At 35.0% G+C, this 6498-nt stretch overlaps 1 pseudogene; it reads left to right on the top strand.

Moving 5' to 3' along the window:
* Nucleotides 1-580: 580 nt before the first annotated feature.
* LOC101724036 (GPN-loop GTPase 3 pseudogene) lies at nt 581-1728 on the top strand (annotated as a pseudogene).
* The last annotated feature ends 4770 nt before the right edge of the window (nt 1729-6498 follow it).

Raw genomic sequence — 6498 nt, 5'->3', positions numbered from 1 at the left:
TTATAGTGGCCCAATTTGTAATAGATCAATCTTGGAAACATCCCAAATGCCCATTAACTGGTTACTAGATAAAGAAGATGTGAATTTTTTTAATAAAATGGAGTACTATTCAGCCATAAAGAATGATAAACTAGAGAGATTTATAGCTAAAGTGATGCATAATGATGCCACACTCTTAAGTAAAGTAAGTAGGATACACGTGTAAATACTGAATTGTCTGTCTGGTGAGAGAAGCTGAAAGTGTAAATGAGGACCAAAATGTATAATAGGTAATGTGAAATAGCAAGAAAAGGTTCAAAGGAGAAGGGGCAGTAGAGAGGTGGGGGAAAGGGAAAAAAAGAAAATAAAAATATTTGCCAGAAGAAGGAAAAAATGGCAAGAAATCTTTTGTAAATATGGAGGGGTGGAGGGGTAGAAGGAAGGGAAGGGGAAAGGGAGGGAAGGGGAACGGGAAAAAACAAGAACTAATTTATATCATGTACATGTATAAATTCCCAATGATGAATGTGATCATATTGTATACCTAAAATGTACCAATAAAGTTAATTTTTTAAAAAAGTAGAGGCTGTCAGCACTGGGGGCCTGGAGAGCCAACATGCCCCAGTATCCACAGCTGGTCATGGGACCCACCGGCAGTGGGAAGAGCACCTACTGTACCACCATGGTCCAGCACTGTGAAGCCCTCAACCAGTCTGTCCAGGTGGTCAACCTAGATGCGGCAGCAGAACACTTCAACTACACTGTGATGGCTGATATCCAGGAACTGATTGAGGTAGATGATGTGATGGAGGATGACTTTCTGCAGTTCGGTCCCAATAGAGGATTGGTGTTTTGCATGGAGTATTTTGCCAATAATTTTGACTGGCTAGAGAACTGTCTTGGCCATGTGGAAGATGACTACATCCTTTTCAACTGTCCAGGTCAGATCGAGTTGTACACTCACCTGCCTGTGATGAAATAGCTGGACCAGCAGCTGGAACAGTGGGAGTTCCGAGTCTGTGGTGTGTTCCTTGTCAATTCCCAGTTCATGGTAGAGTCCTTTAAGTTTATTTCTGGCATCCTGGCAGCCCTGAGTGCCATGGTCTCTTTAGAAATCCCACAAGTTAATATCATGATGAAAATGGATCTGCTGAGTAAGAAAGCTAAAAAGGAAATTGAGAAGTTTCTAGATCCAGATATGTATTCTTTGTTAGAAGATTCAACCAGTGACCTAAGAAGCAAAAAATTCAAAAAATTGACTAAAGCTGTATGTGGACTGATTGATGACTACAGCATGGTTCAGTTTTTACCTTACTATCAGTCAGATGATGAAAGCATGAACATCGCATTACAGCATATTGATTCTGCCATTCAGTATGGGGAAGACTTGGAATTTAAAGAACCAAAGGAGCATGAAGATGAGTCTTCCTCTATGTTTGATGAATATTTCCAAGAAGGCCAGAATGAATGAAATGTTTACTAAATGTCACCATATATATGTATGAAGATCTTGTGGCCAAATTGGCAGAATATTCTCTTCAAAAGAGGCAGTAGTAGAAAGCTGCTTATTTTAAGAAAAAAGGAATACTTGGCTCTTTGCCAGGAGCATCCCTGGATCAAGTTATAGGTTATTCTGAAACTGCTTCTGTTTAAGGGGAATCTTTTAGACCTGGAAGAGGAGCTCAGTGGAAGAACACCATGAAGCACATGCAGAGGTCTGGCTTTGATTCCCAGTACCACAAGGGGGAGGGGGGCTGGAATCCTTAGTAGGATTCTAATCGCATCAATTTAATTATTTTTTTTTCTTTTTAGGTTTTATGTAGTTCAGTCTGGCCTTGAAGTCACCATGAAATCCACCAGGCTAGAATTCATGGCAGTCTTCCTGCCTCAGCCTCATAAGTGCTGGGATTACAGGTGTGGGCCACCACACTTGATTTATCAATTTAGATTTTAAAAATCAAAGCTCAAATGAGGACAATAGATGTAGCTCAGTGGTAGAGGGTGCTTGGCTTGTGGTGTAAGGCCCTGAGTTTAATCTGCCACCAAAAGAAAAAAAATTAAAGTGAGTGCAGATAGGTTTGTATATAATATAGGTTAGTACCTGTTCTATATATCTAAGGCTAGTCAAACTTTATTTCTATGGCTAGATTTTTTTTTTTTGATAGGCACATGTTATGGTAACAAAATTAGGTATTTATCTATCTCCAAAGGAAAAAAATTTGAAAAAGTATAGATAACACAATTGCCCATTTCTATCTTTTTATTTTTCTACATTGAAAATTTATTATTTGTATAATTAAAAAATTAGAATAACTATTTTGAGATATATGTGTATATAGGAAAGAAACAGCAGGGCAGCACTAAACTATTATTACACTCTTGTTTCCCAGGCAGAATTTGAAATTCACAGCCCAAGCAAAGATTTGAATGTGTAAATTTTCCTAAGTGTCAAAATGTAGGCCATGTTGTTTTTAAAATGCAGTCTTGGGCCAGGGGTCCTCAGTGGTTCTGCTGCCTACCCCGCAGGCAAAATGACCCGAGTTCAATCTCCAGTACCAAAAATAAAATAAAATTTAAAAAGAAGAGAAAAAGGTCCCTATGTTAAGAGAAGGGAGTCAAGAATAAGTCAGGGGTAGGGAAATTTGGTGGGATGTGATATAGCCTCTTAGAAGAAAGCCTATACCGTCACCCTTAGGATTGATGAACCCATCGAACATGACCAGGTATAAGGAAACATCGGGGACTTTGACTTTGCTTCTTAAGGACAGTTGGTGTTTTCTAGCATCACTTTATACAACAGTATGGTAGAATCACTATAGAAAAAACATGGTAGCAAGATAAAGATGCCAGACTGGATTTGGATTTGCTTCTCCAATTCCTGTAGTATTAGCATATACAGCACATGTTCATATGCATTCTGTTCCCTCCCACAGGACATAAAATGCCAGAAATCTGATTTTAGTTCTAGGCAAGATAGGAAGAATTTTATACCTCCAAATTGATATTTTTACAGAAACACAGAGACTACAAAGAGTCTAAAATTTTTAGAAACTAAGAACTAAGAAGAGACTGAATGGGTATGTCTAAAGACAAGGAAGTCAGCAGATATAAGTATGGAAAGAAGTTAATCAGGTATGAGCCATTTGGGTCAGTCTACTAAGTATGCCTCAGAATTCCAGAAATATAATTCAGATAGGCCCTAAATTGACTAACAAAACATTGAAACAAATGAAGAAAAAACATGATGTGCCTTAGTTAATTGTGGATTTACATTCATTAAAATTTTAATATCTAACATATAGGAGATTTGAGCTGATAATTATATTCAGTGATGGAAAATAATCAAAGTTATGATTTTGTATATTGAACTTACAAGTTGTGAAAATTATACTCATTTATACTCATTTATAAAATTAATGAGTAAAAGATATATTATACCTTGCAATATTTTCCCAGTAAATTATGATTATCTCACATCATTCCTGGAAATGTGGCACTTGATTGAATTATACATTGCTCTAAAGGAGGGGTCTGATACAAATATGATAAAGTTCACTATATGATGATAAAGTATAGATTATTATAGAAAGTGCCCCAAATTTTTTAATATTTGAAATAAATGTTGATTTCTACATAACTGCTGATTTCCATATAATAGCTGACTTCTATATACCTTTTAATTATTAAAAATAAAGTTTTAGAATGTTTCCAACTTGCATACCAAATAAAAAACGAAATTGCTGGGTACCCCAGAGGGAAATATTATAAGATACAGTCAATTCAACACATTTGTTAGAATCTGAACATATATTATTAGTACATATTGTTTGAACTACATATGTTTCTTTTGCTCAAGACTATCTTCAAAGTAGCTCAATATATGTATTAAATTATAATTGATAGAATTAGAGATTTAGAATATGGATGAAAACATTAATTGGAGTACATGACTTATAGAAATCAATATGAATGGCCAGGGATTTAGCTCAGTGGAGCCGCCGCCTGCCTTGCAAGCTCAAGGTCCTGAGTTTGATCCCTGGTACTAAAAAAAAAAAAAAAGAAATCAATATGAAAATGTAAAATGATATTAAGCTTCCAAGTTAGGCAAATATTAAAGAGTGATTTATAAAACACAGAATTTGGTTGATTTTAAAGTAAATCATTTTTCAACATGAAAGTATGTCAAGGACATTAAACAGAATATGGTAACTTGCCATGGTCTGGCAGCTCTATTTCCAATTAAGAGAATATGAAGGAGATCAAAGATTTTAATTTTACCACAATCACCCTCATCTTTTTTTCAGATTTCTTGAGGTAAAGTTGATTAATAAAAATTATACAAATTTAGGTATATTGTATGTTTTGATATAAATATTATTATTGCAAAAGACTTACCAGAAGCAAGTTAATTAACATATTCTTTATATCACTAGTTTGTGTGAAGAGAATACTTATGGATTAATCTTTCAACAAATTTCAGACATATGCTACAGTATTATCTATAGTCACCATGAAGTAAATTACATATATACAACTAATAAATGAATGTCTTTATAAATATAAAATTGAAATTTGTAGGCTTGACCAGTATTTCTTTCTCTCCACACTACTTCTCAGACCCTGACAAGAACTACTCTACTCTCTATTCCTATAAATTTGACTTTTTATGATTTCATATAAGTGGAATCATGGAGTATTTGTCCTTTTGTGTCTTTTTTTAATCTCATTTAAATTTATCTTCCAGGTTTATTCATTTATTTTAAATGGCAGAAATTTTTAGGCTGATTAATATTCCATTGTGTATATGTATCACGTTTTCCATATTCATCTATTGATGGATGGACTTTTAAGTTGTTTCCATATCTTGGCTATTTTGACTAGTGATACAATGAACACAGGACTTTAGATAACTTTTCAATATCTTTACTGAACATAGATGCAAAAACTTATAACAAAATATTAACAAACTGAGCACAATAGCCCATTAAAAAGGTTATTCAACATGAGCAGCTGTGATTCATTCCAGAGATACAAGGATGGTTCAATATACACAAATAAGTACATTTGATACACAAGATCAACAGAATGGAGGAAAAAAGTCTGACCATAGTAGAGGCAGAAAAGGCATTTGCTCCCATGCAACATCCTCTCAGTAAAAAACATTCAACAGATTTGGTACACAAAGAATGTACCTCAACATAATGAAGACCACTTATAATAAGTAAACAGCTAATCTCAGTAGGGAAAAGTTGAGAACTTTTTCTCTAATATCTGGAACAAGAGAAGGTTGTCTACTTTTCACTTCATTTATTCAATACAATGCTGATTGTCTCAGCCAGAGCAATGAAGTGAGGGAAAGAAAGGGTATATTAATTGGAACGGAAAAATTCAAATTTTTAGTTTATAAAATAATCTTACATATAAAACCCTCAAAAACTACTCAAGAAACTATTAGAACAAATTAATTAAGGAAAGTAGAAGGATGCAAAATCAACATACAAAAATTAGTAGCATTACTATATTACAGTAGTGCAGAGAAAAGCAACCATGTTAGAGACAACCTGCAGAATTGGTGAAAATATTTTAAAAGTATGCATCTGAGAAGAAATTATTGCCCAAAATATATAAGGAACTTCAAAATTAACTGAAAACATACTGATTTTAAAAATAGGCAATAGATCTAAATAGACATTTCTGAAGAGGAGACATACAAACGTCTCATATGCCAGGAGGTATATGATGAAATACTCAACATTTCTAATCATCAGAGAAATGCAAATCAAATTCACAACCAGATCTCACTTCTCCCTAGTAAGAATAGCTGCTATAAAGAAATTCTAAGGATACCTGGCATTGTAATGCACATTTGTAATCCCAGCTACTCAGGAGACTGAGGCCAGAAGATCTCAAGTTCAAGATCAGCTTGAGCTGCTTAGTAAAACCCTGTCACACACACACACACACACACACACACACACACACAAGGGCTGGGGGCTATATCTCAGTGGTAGAATATCCCTAGATCCCATTTCTAGTACCACAATAAAAATGACTAAAGATAATATGCAGAGAACTAAAGATAGTATGTTAAACTTTGTTGTTAGATTGAATTAGAAGTGCCTAATAAATATTGGATATTGGTAAAGCACATACTTCTGTGTGTGTGTGTTTCTGGAGAAGACTAGAATGCAGTACAGAAAACTGAGGAAGGAAGAGCCAATTTGCTTGAGGGTGAGAAAATTCAATGGACTTGCAGCCCAAATAAAAGAAAAAAGGAAGAAAGAGAAAGTACCTGTGCTTACATGCTCAGTTTTGCTTGAGCAGGTTCATCCTATTTCTGTTGCCATTGCCTGCATTTATCAGACTCCAGTTTTTTCAGTCTTTCAATATGGGCACATTCAGTCTTTCAAGCCTTCTATGTCCCAAGTGGGGCTGCAACCTTGAGCTCTGTTGCTCTAGGGCTTTCAGTTTCTGGGACTGAATCACAGTTCAATCTTCTGGCTCTCCAGCATGTGCATG

The sequence above is a fragment of the Heterocephalus glaber genome, unplaced genomic scaffold (assembly GCF_053883595.1).
Source record: "Heterocephalus glaber isolate CG9 unplaced genomic scaffold, H.glaber_assembly_v1.0 deba00001523, whole genome shotgun sequence".
In the NCBI taxonomy this organism is placed as follows: Eukaryota; Metazoa; Chordata; class Mammalia; order Rodentia; family Bathyergidae; genus Heterocephalus; species Heterocephalus glaber.
The sequence above is the reverse complement of the archived record's forward strand: the minus strand, read 5'-3'. Positions and strand labels throughout refer to the sequence as shown.